General features: G+C 40.3%; 1 pseudogene; it reads right to left on the bottom strand.

Annotated features, from left to right (window-relative positions):
- Positions 1-2,827: 2,827 nt before the first annotated feature.
- LOC105984575 lies at positions 2,828-4,206 on the bottom strand (annotated as a pseudogene).
- Positions 4,207-15,973: the final 11,767 nt, after the last annotated feature.

The following is a 15,973-nucleotide window of genomic DNA, read 5'->3' as shown; positions in this document are numbered from 1 at the left end:
ATAATACTATGGGAATATTTTAGTCAAATGATGACAGGCAAATAATTATGTGCTATACATACTGAAAAGATAATAACAAATCTCTCCTTAGTTTTAAAATGACATACTGCCTTCCCCAAACCTCTAGAGGAACTAACAACTCTTAGAATAATAGAGATTCTATTTTTTAAATAGCTAGTAACTAAAATGTTTAAAATTCTACAGTTACAGCTTCTAGAATATGACTTCCTAAATTGGAATTCCTCCCCCCACCCCACGCACACACATTGCTGTGTGAAAGTCAGCTAAAAGCAGAAAAGAAAATGAATGAAAGTCCATAAGTTGTATTTTCAGCATTAACTACAAGAAAGATGTACAATGTAGACTTCAAAGTACACACATATCTCTTGGTCAAGCTTGTCCAGAAGGCATGCTAGGATTGATAAGAGAATACTAATTAATCCAACAAAAAAAGAAACATTTCTTGGGTCTAAGAAGTTCTTGTAGGTGAAAGGTAAAATTACCAACAGGTAACTTTGACATTCCAATTGCTGTAGCCTCTCTAATTATGACAAAAGCAACTGCAGCCAGGAAGTCCATAATTTATTGGGAGAAACATTTCCAGGTCATTGGTCTCTTTAACCAACTGCTACTTGGATAAAAGATTTAGATGTACTGCTTCTGATCACCAAATGGGGCTTATGTTGAGCTTCTAACAAGACATTGCCAAAGTAAGTCCTCTTTTTCAGAAGAGAAATTGTTTCATGGTGAGTGAGTGAGTGAGTGTGTGTGTTTGTGTGTGTGTGTGTGTGTGTGTGTGTGTACTGGGATCAGGGCCTGAACTCAGGGCCTCACTCTCTCACATGGCTTATTTTATTTTATTTTGGGTCTGTCACAACCCACTACAACCAGGGACAAGGTAGTAACAGAGACGGAGACTGGACTATGGAATTGGGGTTTGGGGAATCAGGGGACCTAAAGCTTTCCACCAACTTCAGGTCCCAAGGTTCCATTAACCAAGGTTTTTATTATGTTTTGTATAGGAAAGTATGTGCAGATAGTAAGGTATAAGCACCAACATGTGACAATATTTTGTATACAAGTGGTAGATGATTTCTTCATCTCTGGATCTAGCGCTAAACAGTAAAAACTTACAATTCGTATAAACTTTAGTCTACCTCCAGGATCCCAGGCAGGTTCGGGTCGAATTAGCCCACACCCAGGATAGATCTGAATTCCTGGTATGCCAGAACTGATTGACCTTTCCAGGAAACTCTGAGAGTTCTGAGAGTATGTTGGGAGAAAGCCTTCCAAATTCCCAATCCTTTCAGGCTTCACAGCTCAGCTTTTCTGGCTCTAACAGGGTCAGTCATGGGGCTTGAACTCAGGGCCTGGGAGCTGTCCCTGAGCTTTTCTGCTCAAGGTGAGTGCCCTACCACTTTGAGCCACAGGACCAGATACTGTTTTCTGGTGGTTAATTGGAGATAATAATCTCACCAAGTTTTCCTGCAGGGGCTGGTTTAGAACCTATGATCTTCGGATGTCAGCCTCCTAAATAGCTAGAATTACAGGCATGAGCCACCAATACTCCTGGCTTGATTTCATACTTTAACTTGATCTCATTCTTTAACTCCAATTGACATATCAAAATCTGCCCCTGCCAGCAGTACCATAAATCTGTAAGGAAGACCCAGGCCTGATATATGGGAAAAGCAAAGATGCCATTTTTCATTCCCAATGAATGAAATAGGAAAAAAAATACATTGGAACAAAGCAATATTCTTCTTCTAACAACCTGGTACAAACCAAACTCCTAGAGTGAAAAGTGCAGTGGGCATACATATCTAAACACATGTGAGGAATGCATGAAGCTAGTTGTTTCTCTTGCCATGAGCAATGTCATAAATACAGGTATTAATGTATGTCCTGGGAAAGAGCAAAGAGGCACCAAGATGACCGGTGGGCTTCCTGAGGAATGGGATGGGGAGGTGGAAGGGATTTCAAAGCCATGGCAAATGGCAGAATTCAGCTGTAGTGCCATCACAGAATCCCGCACTCCCAGGTAGAAAGCATTATTAGCCCTTCTGAGGATCCCAGAGCCAGGGAAGGAAGCAGAGAGGTCCCACCTCCTGTGATTCTTGGGCATAATGAAGCAGGCCTCTTGAACGCTTTCAAATGTATCTAAAAGAAAAACAAAAGAGAAGGCATCTGAAAATGGAACATTCACCTGTATGGGGTCGTTTGAATTGAAAAGGATGGAGATAAAATAATGTTATTCGTGTGTGTGTGTGTGTGTGTGTGTGTGTGTGTGTGTGTGTGATCCCTGCCATCAGCTCCCGAGTTGTGACTATACTACCCTCTAGAGGCTACCTGGAGAAGTGCAGGGGATGAAGTTTCTGTCATGCTCTCATCAGAGGCTCCAGTTAGTCTGAGTGAGCATAGGCCCCTCGGAGCTGGAGGATAGTTTGCTGTGGCTCCCAGCCTTCCTTTCAATAGGCAGTGTAGATCCCTGAAAGGCTGATGGTCCTTGAATGAAAAACATCTCTAGACACCAAGTCGCATGTTAAAACACAGTTGCATGGGTCTTCAATCACTAATGAAATGCTAACACTTTTTTTTAAAGATGTTACCACCCCCTTTATCACCATAAAGTGTATTACCATGAAATTCTAGCACCCTGCATATACTGAAAAATTAAGGATTCAATCACATGAATAGAAGACGTGTTTAAAAAAGAAACAATACAGCGTGTGCACCATCAACATTATGATTACAAGTCTTAGTGCTGCGATTATTGTGGCAGGTGCATCAAGACTGTTCACAAATTCAATTTCTCAGAATACGACAATTATCTTTTGGAACCTGGAAGAGGTCTTTCTTCAATTCCTCCAGCCAGCTCAAATACTGCCACACTCACTGCATATGCAAGGCCCTCAGCACGTTCTTGTGAGTCTGCTTGTGCATACACTCAGACAACATCTGTACTGGAGACCCACACAAAAGCTCAGGAGAGCTTGTACTTCCTCACCAGGTCATTGATTGCTTCCTGTAGTCTGAGCCATGTAACTGCTTGTCTCTCAGCATCTGTGAATACTAATAACTATCCCGTCTGCATCGTTCACTTGGAGTTGTCTGTTGAGGAGGTCTGTGTAGAGAGCACCCCCCATTGTGGTACCTCCGGGCCCCTCAAAGCCTAGGCTGCCTCAATCCAGAAATAGCATCACCAGCTGTCAAGTTAAACCAAGTCAATGATGTTTTCCAGCATCTTAGCAGCTTTTCCTTTCTTCTAATTTTGTTACTTGCTTTATCTTCACTTCCGCAGTCTTACTAAACCCTGCTGTGCCATGCCCATGTGCTTCAAAGTAAACTCCTAAGTCAAACTCATGAGCCTTGTGGTGCACATGCTTGACACTAGTGTTAGTGCAGTAAACAGACACCTTCATAACTTCCTCATGATGCATATTGAACTTCCATTCGCATACATAGTTTGCACAGCACCAATATTAACACTTTTCCAGCCTCTACCAGGAGCTCTTCAAAGAAACTGCTTATTAATGTTGCTAACTCATCTCCATCTATGAGATAAAAGTCACCATCTTCACCACAATAGGAATCGACAATTCTGTCTGCATAACCATGGAAGAAGCAGCAACTCTCCACTGGGTTCCACTTCCATTCCAAATCAGAGAAGAGAGAAGCAAGTGCAGGGTACTTGGTCAGGAATCTGTGATCTACTTGCTCACAAAGCCATGCTGATGTGTTCCAAAGTCTGGAACCACTGTTCTCAAATGTTCAAATTGGGCTTTCTTCACCAGATGCCTACACACTGAACAAAACCTACACGTGGTTAGCTGGTTACACAGACCAAAACCTTGTAGAGGCCTGTTAGTAAAAGCTATAGCTTCTGGCAGTGGCCCTCTAACCTGGCCTTTCTGTATAGAACACTGGAATTTCAGCAGCATACCATCTACCTGGGGAGTTGTCAACAAGCCATCATCTTGAAACTGACCTCCCAATAATCATACCATTCTCCTGTGAAAGTTTCTCATTGCTTGGTGGATTGCTATGTAAACATCTTGCTGCAGATCCAAGACTCCAACAGGTGGCATGCTGCTCCCAGGAAGGGGCCAGCCTGTCACCCAAAGGATCAACCAACTTCACACTATTGTCTTCACCAGGAACTGGGTTTCCCTCTACTGGCAGAGAGGCTCCTCGGTGTGCCACCATTGTCCCCAGACTTGCTAATATTGCTTCATTACCCAATTTTAGACACAAAATAAAGTTGTGAGATGATTACTCATTAATATTTATGAGTGTAGACTTTGCCATGTAAGTGAACTGAATAGCTGGTGACAGTGGCTCATGTCTATAATCTTAGCTACTCAGGAGGCTGAGATCTGAGGGTTGAGGTTCGAAGCCAGCCCTGGCAAGAAAGTGCATGAGACTCTTCAGTGAACCACCAAAAAGTCACAAATGGAGCTGTGGTTCAAGTGGTAGAGTACTAATCTTGAGCAAAAAAGCTCAGGGACAGTGTTCAGGCCCTGAGTTCAAGCCCCAGGAACAACACACACACACACACACACACACACACACACAAAGAACTGAATGGTAATGTCATCCTGACATACTCAAAATACATAGAAAAGACTTGCAATTCTCACTTCTGACCACAGGGTACAGAGAAAACAAACTGAACTACATTGTTTATGGAAATTTACATTTCTATTGGTAATTTAACAATATAATCAACATGTTTCTGACATCACAAGTCATTGGTAATATTTTTCACATTTACTCCCAACTAATTTCTTTTTTTTTTTTTTTTTGGTCTAGTCATGGGGCCTGAACTCTGGGCCTGGGTGCTGTTCCTCAGCTCTTCAGCTCAAGGCTAGCGCTCTACCACTTGAGCCACAGTGCCACTTCTGGCTTTTTTCTTTTTGCTTATGTGGTGCTGAGGAATCGAACCCAGGGCCTCAGGCATGCAAGGCAAGTGCTCTACCACTGAGCCACCTTCCCAGCCCCCAACTAATTTCTTTAAAATACTGTTTTAGGTTTTGCTGGTTAGAAAATAATCGCACATTATTGACAATTTCAAAACTATGGGGAGTATAATATTAGAGAGTTAATTAAACTAATATGAAATAGGCTAAGATAAGTTTGTTATGCAATGAACATGTAAATTCAAACATTCTTTTTAGCCTTTTCTGAAAAGAATTGATTTAATCTTATTTTAATTGCTATTACATTCTTTGCACATTACATTATGGTCTATTTTAGTGACGGCTTAGAGAAGAGAGAAGCAATCTAGTTCATGTTTATTATGTTTCTAATAAGCATTGCTGAAGAGTATAAAGTAGCTAGGAGCAATAGATTGTTTTAAATGATTTATAAAGCAGACTAAAGACACACAGTGATTTTCCAGAACATTAATCATTACCAGCGCATCTCTACGTGATCATTATGCTCAGTGCTGAGTCTTCGCATCCCTCGCATTTTCCTGGTTTAGTCACCATCCACACATAGGCACTCTGGACCGCAGTATCTAACTTGTTGAGCTTCAGGCATGTTGGATATTCCATGTGATTGTCCCCTGTGCATCAAGCACAGAGTGTCCAAACATGGGCTCACCCCAGAACTTACCCATGGTCAGTGTTCACTGTCACTTACTTAGTCAACCAGGAAGCTACAGTATTTTGTGCTTTAAAATTGTTAACAGTTTTTTTTTTAATGTGCCAATATTGGGGCTTGAACTCAGCTTTTTAGCTCAAAGCTGGTACTCTACCATTTGAGCCACAACTCCACTTTTGCTCTTTTTGCTGATTAATTGGAGCTAAAATTCTCATAGACTTTCCTGCCCAGGCTGGCTTTGATCTGTGGTCCTTAGATCTCAGCCTTCAGAGTAGGTAGGATTACCAGTGTGAGCTAATGGCACTTGGCTTAAGAGTAGATTAAATATTTTTATCACAACATAATAACCATATGAACTGTTGTATACATGGTTAGTTAATCATTTTATAATGTGTATAAATATTTAGAAGTGTTGTACATCATAGATATAATTTTTATTCATCAACTATACCTTTATAAATTGGGAGAAATTAAAAATAATAAATGAAGCATACTCATAAATCAACTGATGATTGCTTTCACTTAGGAATACAGATAAGAAATATGTATTAAATAATCAATCAAATCTAGCAATACATTAAAGAATTGGTAAAACCAAATAGAGCTGGAGTTGGGAATCAAAGAAAACTTCAAATTCTAGAAAAGCATGATTTACTATCATAAATCATAATTATTATAATTGTGCGATAATGTCAACTAGCCATTCTTCATAATTTAAAACTACTTAAGATAGGGCTGGGAAGTTGGCTCAGTGGTAGAGTGCTTGCCTTGCATGCCTGAGGCCCTGGGTTCGATTCCTCAGCATCACATAAGCAAAAAGAAAAAAGCCGGAAGTAGTGCTGTGGCTCAAGTGGTAGAGCGCCAGCCTTGAGCTAAAGAGCTGAGGGACAGCGCCCAAGCCCAGAGTTCAGGCCCCACGACCGGGGCCAAAAAAACAAACAAAAAAAACCCCCATAAAACTACTTAAGATAGAGTCAGACTTCCAGAATTATGAAAGTTTATTTCCTTGAAATCAATAGTAAACATCTCAAGGAACCCTAAAAGTGTTTTCCTTCCATTGAGAAAAGAGGTGTGGTTTGTGCTAACCAGTCATAATCAACAACAATGAGGACATTAGACATTACTGAAAGTTGAGAGAAATAGTATAAAAGTGAAAAGAAAATGCCCTTTTCATTCTTTTTCCTGTTTATAAAAGAGCTTAGCTTCTCCAAAAAGAGGGATGTGAGGGTAGTACATATCAATATCATATCACCACAACTATTCCAGAAAGACAGGCCACAAACTTTCTCTGCTGATGGGGATATTGGACCTGATCAGAAGTACATGGGTCAGGTATTTGGGGCCAGGCATTCAGAGCCTGAGCTGCCAAATATACCTCACCTTCCAATCCTTCAAATGGACGAAATGAAAATCCAACCCCAGCTTACTTACCAAATGGAATATTGACCCTTAAATTCAAAACTGATGTATGATAATCTAGTGACTTTGTTTTGTTAATTTTATCAGTAGACTTATGACCAAAAGAAATCTCATTATGAAGTGACATTTGTTAGTAAACCTTTAAGCCCTCAAGATGGGATTTCTGGAGTACCTGAAACAGGGCACATGATAAACCAATAATCCTGCCACTTAGTCACAATCTATTTAATCCAAGTTTGATTTTGCAAATGCATTTCTCCGAAATATTAGATCATTCATTACAATTAAATGGGCAAGACAGGCAGCTGCTCCAGTAAGATCTCAAATATTGTAACAAATTGAATAAACACTAATTTGTTTATTTGTTGATATGATTATGGAATTAACAAAGTGGCCTGCTTCTCAGCATGAAAAATTAAGATCCAAATTACTTAATTATGGCTTATTTCTGTTACAAGTTAAATTAGATAGAAAAAAAGCTAAAAACTAAAACTTAATACATTATTAAAAGTAAAGACCACTTATTCTGGACATGGTGGCTCATGCTTGTAATCCTAGACACTACAGAGGCAAGGACTGGTAAAACTGCAGTTGAAGGCCAGCCCTGGCAAAAAGTTCTCTGGATTCTATCTCAACCAATAAAAAGCAAGGCATGATGGCCTGGAGCTGTCATCCCATTTATGATGGGAACACAACTAGAGTGATTGCTGTCCAGCCCAACCCAGACAAAAGGCAACACATACTCAAAAACAAACAAAACAACAAACAAAGTAAAGAAAGAAAAAGAAGACCTTAACTCATGGCTCAAGTGGCAGAGTAGTTACATGTATGTACATCTGTACATACATATCATTTGAGCTTAGTTTGAAATTTCTACCTGCAGATTCATGTGCTCTCCTGCTCTTTCTGTCTGAAGGATGTCCACATCCTAACCTTCAATGAATTGTGTTATGAATGGGATGTACTTTTTATCAAGCCTTTAAATTATACACACTCTCTATACACTTGTGTGTGTTGTGTGTATGTGTGTATGTATGTAAGTATGTACACGCATGTGTGTGTGTGTGTGTGTGTGTGTGTGCGTGTGTGCCAGCACTGAGGCTTGAACTTGGGACCTGGGCTCTGTCCCTGAGCTTTTGTGCTCAAAGCTAGTGCTCCACCACTGGAGCCACAGCTCTACTTCTGGCTTTTTTGTTGGTGATAAGAGCTTACAGACTTTCCTAGCTGGGCTGGCTTTGAACCACAATTTTCAAATCTCAGCCTCCTTAAGTAGCTAGAATTACAGGTGTGAGTCACTGACACCTGGCTATCCTCTTTTATTACTTTCCATAACTTATTAAGATTTCAAGGAAATAAAAAGTTAGCTTCGTTAGTTTTTCACTATTTAAGATTAAATAAAATGAATGTGCAGAAGTGCCTTTGTATTTCCCTCTGGAGAACAATAACTAGTGCACAGTTGGAGGAAGGGAAATGGTCACTTCAGGATTCCTTCATTTCCACAAAGAGAATGCACCGAAGAACAACCTAGAACTGCTTCTCACTGCCTCTAACTGGCATTCATCCAGACAAACACACATACTTACTCAAAGATAGTGAAGGCAGAATATAGGTTCACATATGATCCAACTTATTAGGTAAAAGGGGGTCTAAATGTACTTTTTGAATAAGAGAACCTTGGCCTTCCCAAACCTTCTTATCACTAATATTTAAAAGACTAGAAATTAGGGGCTGGGAAGGTGGCTCAGTGGTAGAGCACTTACCTTGCATGCTCAAGGCCCTGGGTTCGATTCCTCAGCACCACATAAGCAAAAAGAAAAAAGCCGTGGCGCTGTGGCTCAAGTGGTAGAGCGCTAGCCTTGAGCTGAAGAGCTGAGGGACAGCGCCCAGGCCCCAGAGTTCAGGCCCCATGACCAGACCCAAAAAAAAAAAAAAAAAAGACTAGAAATTATTTCCCTATATTTTACCTTAAAGAACGTTGGCCAGGAAGCAAAATTACTAAATTTCCAAGCAAACATCAAAATTCAACATCAGATGTCACCATACTGATGTTTTGACTTATGTATTCAATGATTTTTTTCCAGTCTGTTTTATTGTTTCTTTTTCCCTTTAGAACATGTAACAAATATCAAACAATTTCCCCTAAATCATCATGAACCAGATGACTTACTGTCTTCTTGGAAGGATTGTGCTTGCCACATTTAGGCTCTGAGAATATTACTCAGAAAAATTCACCAAGTATGAATTACTGCATCCACATTGAAGCAACGTTTGCCACTCTTGGTTCCACATTAAAAACCAAGTAGGAGGGCTAGGAAGGTGGCTCGGTGGTAGAGTGCTTGCCTGGCATGCATGAGGCCCTGGGTTCAATTTCTCAGCACCACATAAGCAGAAAAAGCCGGAAGTAGTGCTGTGGCTCAAGTGGTAGAGTGCTATCCTTGAGCTGAAGAGCTGAGAGACAGTGCCCAGGACCAAAGTTCAGGCCCTACGACCAACAGGAAAAAAAAAAGTAGGAGGATTTAAAAAAATATCCATGAGCTGGGCGCTGGTGGCTCATGCCTGTAATCCTAGCTACTCAGGAGACTGAGCTCTGAGGATCACAGGTCAAAGTCATCCAGGGCAGGAAAGACCATAAGACTATTATCTCCAATTAACCAGCAGAAAACCAGATGTGGTGCTCTGGCTCAAGTGGTAAAGTGTTCTCCTTGATCTGAAGAGCTCAAGGACAGCACCCAGACCCAGAGTTCAAGCCCCAAGACCAACAGAAAACAAAACAAAACAAAAGCAACTACCCATGACCTAGCCCTTCCTAAAGATTTTAGTTTAAATGGTAGAAGGTGGAGTCTGTCTTTGCTTAAAATTAAACAAATGGATGGTTTTAATGAGAAACAAAGTTAAGGCCCTCAGAATTGGTGATAAACGGCTGACAAACTTGAGTCTGTATCAGAATCACCAACGAGGCCGCTCCCCAGAAGTATTGTGAGACAGGAAAACAGATATTGCTTTTCCTCCTGCTAAGTTCATATTTCAACACACCTCTCTGTTCAGATGTGTGTTTCTTTCCCTTCATGCTGACGGTTTCTCAGACACCAGCTCAGGAGCCTATGATTCAACTCAAGTCTGCCTCTAACCAGAGTTAGCACAGCCCCTACAGGTTAAGAGCTCAGTCCCATAAGACTGTTGCCCACTTCTGATGAAACTATCGTTTCCTGATTATCCATGACTTACACTGGGTTGGCTATAAATCAAAGGCTTCAGCAACACTCTTTTCAGGTTCTGCTAGTATGATTCACAAAAGCCAATTAAAGAGATTACTTACTATTGCAGGACTATTTCAAAGAAGATTTTTAAAGGCTATAAGTGAACTACCAGATGAAGAGTCATTCATACAGGATGTAGTTTAAAAGAGTCTAGCACAGCGACACCTCTGTCCCATAGAGTTGAGGTGCACCCCCTCTTAAGCCTTGAATATATTCACCAATTGGAACCTCCCCAAGTCCCACACCTCAGGGAATTTTATGGAGATTTCACTACTTGGACCGATTATCAATCTCTGGCCCCTCCCTCCTCTCCAGAGGAGATTCCAAGCTTTGAACCATAGGTTGGTCTTTCTGATCATCAGTTCTCATCACATAGTCCACCCAAGAGTCACCTCATCAGCCAGGTATAGTGACACACATCTGCAGTCCCTGGGAGGCTGAGATGGGAGGATCACTTCAGTCTGGAAGTTTAAAACCAATCTGAGGGCTAGAAATGTGGCTTAGTGGTAGATTGCTTGCCTAGTGTGCATGAAATCCTGGGTTCAATTCCTCAGTACCACATAAACAGAAAAAAGCCAGAAGTGGCACCATGGCTCAAGTAGTAGAGTAGTAGCTTTGAGCAAAAGAAGTGCAGGAACAGTACCCAGGCCCTGAGTTCAAGCCCCAGGACTGAGTGGCAGGGGAGGGAAAGACCAGTTTGAGACTAACATGACAATATAATGAGATCTCCATCTCAAATGCAACAAGTCATCACACCAGAACAAAAGAGATTCAAATTTTCATGAAAATTCCAAGGATTAGATTAGAACTCGAGTCAAAAAATGAAATATTAGAATAAAGACGTGCTGCTCTCCCCTATCACTAAGGAAATTATAAGGGTTTCAGGAGCTAGGAACACAGAGAGAGAAAACAGACAGACAGACAGAGATACATGTATGTATGTCCCATCAACTCAATCAGAATTTCTATATGAAACAACCTAGAAAACTGAATTTCTGTAAATTACTTGAATTGATTTCCACTTTCCTCTTGTCCATCCTCTCTGACATTTTCAGACATGTTATCATACCATAATTGCTATGCTAAATCTCCAACGTAAGCCTACATTCATTCCATCCAGATTATTTTAGGGAGAGATCTGCCTTTTCCCTCCTTCTCTTCCTGTTAAGCACTGTCCCAAGATTTATTCCACAAGTGCTACATGGTTACTGATATTCTGACAGAAGGTACATTTTGCCACTTTGCCACATAAAAGGATCTCATCAGAACATAAAATGCTTTAAACAAGAACAGCTTAATATTAAGCATAAAACTTTTATCAGACATTTCTGGCCCCTGTCCATTCTTAATCTTCAACAAGTTGTGATCTGCACCTGTAAGATGTGGGTTTCCCCACCAAAACCCATGTTGAAATTTAATTGGCAATGTAATAGTATTGAGAGACAGTAAGGCCTTTCATAGGTGTTGGGTCATGAGGACTCTGCCCTTATGAAGGAACTAATGAAGTTCCTGTGAGAACTAATTATCATGACTAGGTTTTTCTTTCTTTTCTTTTTTTTTTTCTTTGTTGGTTGGTTCTAGGGCCTGATCTCTGGACCTGGGCACTGTCCCTCAGCTCTTCAGCTCAAGGCTAGTGCTCTACCACTTGAGCCACAGAGCCACTTCTGGCTTTTTCTGCTTATGTGGTGCCGAGGTATCGAACCCAGGGCCTCATGCATGCAAGGCAAGCACTCTACCACTAAGCCACCTTCCCAGTCCCATGACTAGGTTTGTCTAAAGGAAGCCTAGCACCTCCCCTGCCCTTGCATACATACTCCCCTTCCACACATGCTCATCTGGCTCTTGCCAGAAACAAGCAGATGCCAGTACCAAGCCTTTAGATTTCCAAAACTATGAGCGAAAACAAATGTCTTTCTTTATAAATTATCCAGTCTTGTGTATTCTGTTGAAGCAACAAAAAACAGATGAAGATGAATGTCTTATCGCTTTGACCCTTATTCCACTTTCAGAATCACCAATGCCTGTAACTCCTTCCCAAATTATAGCAGGAGCTCCTCAGTCCTCACTGCTTAGCTCTTGCCACCGCTACACCAAGGTACAAAGGTACAAGCAATGGCACAAGGCTTAAGGAGGTGGGAAAGACTGGCAGTTGCCGATTGCTGGGTGATCTAAAATTCTAAACATCAGATGTTTCTGGCCCAAGTCCATTCTTAACCTGCAACACGTTGGGATCTGCAATGGTTAAGATGTCGGTTTCATTAACCGAGGTTTAGACTCCATACATTCTATCCAACATATCTGTGGTTCAGAAGAAGTCAAATGATTACATCTACCACTTTTTTTTTTCAGTTGATCATGGGGCTTGAACTCTGGATCTGGATACTGTCCCTGAGTTCTTTACCTCAAGACGAGCACTCTACCAGTTGAGCCACAGTGCCACTTCTGGTTTTCTGGTGGTTTGTTGGAGATAAGTGTCTTATGGACTTTCCTGCCTGGGGCTGGCTTTGAACCGTGAACCTCAGAGCTCAGTCTCCTGAGTAGCTAGGTTACAGGCCTGAGCTACCGACACCCGGCATCTACTTCTTTTGGAGGGGTAAATTGAGGCATCCTATGAGATATGTCTGGCCAAAGGAGTTGAATGGGAAATAGAATAAGTGGCAGCGCCAGTCATAGTGACCCATGACTGTAATCCTAACACTCAAAAAGGTGGAGGCAAAAAGATTGTGAGTTTCAGTCTAATTGGCAGAAGGACAAAAAGAAGGGAGAGAAAGAGGAGGGGAAGGAAGGAAAGGAAGAGGACTAAGAAAGAAAGCTGTTGGAAAGCTGATTATTGCTTAGTTCAGTTCATTGCTTCAGACTCTCTCAGACTTCCTCACTAGAGGGGACTCTGTGCTCCTATGGCTCACCCTCCTGCCCAGCAAGAGCAGCACCCAAGTACTCCCAAGACTCAAGCTCCATCCATTTGAACATCGTGGCTGCCCTGTTCCAGCTGGCTATTCTGCTGATCTCCTTCATATCTTAGATCCATCCTCTGTTCTTTGCCTTATTTCCCTTGCGGAGTAACTTCCTCTGCCTCTTTTTATTGCCTTTACAATATGTACCTTTTCCAGTATACACAATTTCTGTTTCCTGCCTCTCATCCCACCTGTTTTTCTTGTCTCCCTTACCAGCCTTCACAGGTCTTCCTGTCAATGCTTTCCTGTTCTACTTTCTCATCTGAATTCCTTCAGTACTTTGTCTTTGCAGAGTAATCTGTGTAACGATGAAACAGATGGAATCTGGTAGTCTTTCTTGTGCTAGCTCAGATTGTAGTATCAACGCACATTTGATCAATCTTACAAGACAGGAGAAAAAGTCATTGTATGCTGACACCACATATACTCTGTCAGCAAGTGATTGAGAAGGCCAAACAGTCTGTTCTCTTATAATTCAAACATATTGTACAACATTTTATACATAGTATCACTTTGCAAATGTAGCATTTTGTCAGCTTAAGCAGGAAGACAGCATATTTTTAACCAATAAGTAAGTCAATGCTATTTTCTAAGTAATTTTCAAGGGTTATAAACCTCCGAATTCATCAGCAAATCTGACCGCAACATATAAGTCATTAAGAAATTTCTCTCTTATAAGTGAAATTCATCATTAGATTCCGCTGTAATTGTTCTAAGACATTGAATCATTGAGGGGGCACAGGGAATGATAATGTGGAACTAGTATATTGCATACAAATTCTCATGCCCACCACCATAATTTCACACCATAGCAACTTAAATTGATAGGCACTTAAAAATAGACTGTAGATTACCCTAAAAATAAAATGATCCCTAATGGTGTTCACTTCTCAATAAACTTAGAGGAAAAAAAGGTGGAACATCTTCCATTCCTGTTGTCAGGTACACAATAATTGCCCAACAATTTTTTAAATCACATAATAGACTGAAGCCTCAGGCTAGCTAATCATAGTATCACCATTCCTGTCTTCCTAGAAATAATGAGACTCTTCTCCTTCTAGAACAACAACAAATTCTTCAAAAGTGTGAGGGGCTAATACATGTTTAGATGCTGAGAGATTATAGGTAAGTTGTCTTTTCTTTCCTTTCTGGAATTACAGAATTTCAGGAAGGTTTTCTGGGTTTCACAGATTAAATAAGAAGATGTAATTGGAAGGTCATAACACCAATCTTTTTTTTTTGTTTGTTTGTTTGAGACAAGACTCAACTCAGTATCTGATGTTTTCACTCATTGGCTGGTGCTCAACCACTTGAGCCACACCTCCAAATCCTCCAACTTTAATGCCATCATTGTGCTATTTTAATACTTACCTGGAAGGTCTATGCTAGTCTACCCTTCCCAGTCATATCTGCTTTTCTCCTCTTCTTCTTCACTCTTCATGTTGTCTCTTTCCTTTTTTTTACCCCAAATGAATAAAGCTAAAATTTTAATATATTGTTAGCAATGTATACCAACAAGTCCCCTGAGTTCTTCTGGAAATGAGTGCCAAGAAGTTAGACACCAACATTCCTGATCTGATTCCTCAAAACAAGCAAACAAAAACTAAACTAAACATAGTTTACCTTGTGATCCAGCCATACTACTGCTGGGAATTTATCCAAAAGATTGTAAGTCAGGATACAGAAGAGACACTTGCACACCCATATCACCATAGTCAAATTATGTAATCAGCCCACATGTCCTTCAATGGATGAATGGAACAAACAAGTGCAAATGTGATTCACACACACACACATACACACACAAGACCAGGGCTGAATGGATTCACTGCTAAATTTGACTTGACCAGCCTTTTGAAGAACTAACACCAATATTCCTCAAATCATTCCATAAAATATAAAGGAAACTTATCCTATGAAGCCAGTATTACTCTGATAGCAAAACCTGATAAGGATACAACAAATACAAAAAAAATTAAAAGCCAGTTTCCTTGATGAGTATGGATGCAAAATTTCTCAGTTGGTACAGCACATTAAAAATATCCAACACCACGATCAAGTTGGTTTCATACCAGGGATTCAAGAATGGTTTGACATATACAAATTGATATATAAAAGATAGTACATAAACAGAATGAAGACAAAAGCACATCATTATTTCAATAGATACAAGAAAATCCTTGACAGAATTCAATATCTTTTCATGTTAAAAGTTCTCAATTAGAAGGAAAAGAACACACTATAACATAAGGAAGACAATATATGATAAACCTATATATGATAATATATAGGTATATATATGATAATATATATAGACAATATATGATAAACTCTGTACTAAATAAATAAAAGCTGAAATTATTTCTTCTAATGTCAGCAAGGAGGCATGATATTTATTCTTCCTATTCTTAGTCTATATAATGCTTAGATTCTTAGAGCAATAAGGCAAGAGAAGGAAATTCACCTCCAAAATAATCAGCAAAATGTCAGGCTAGAGGAATGGCTTAGTAGTAGAGAGCCAACCATGGACAAGAAAGCCAAGTGAACACAAGGCTCATTATGTCCAAATTCTGGTACTAGAAAAAAAAAAGGAAAATAAAATCTATCTATTTAGAGATGTCAGACCATTTAGTGATAGCCTAAGCTATTAGTAGCTTCACAAATATTCATGCTAACACTGCCAGCCTGTGGTCCTTTTCCTTCATTCAGGTCTCTACTCCAAAGCCACCTATTTAC

The sequence above is a fragment of the Dipodomys ordii genome, unplaced genomic scaffold, assembly GCF_000151885.1.
Source record: "Dipodomys ordii isolate 6190 unplaced genomic scaffold, Dord_2.0 Scaffold25, whole genome shotgun sequence".
NCBI classification, from domain to species: domain Eukaryota; kingdom Metazoa; phylum Chordata; class Mammalia; order Rodentia; family Heteromyidae; genus Dipodomys; species Dipodomys ordii.
Note: the sequence above shows the minus strand (reverse complement) of the source record. Positions and strands in the feature narration are given on the sequence as shown.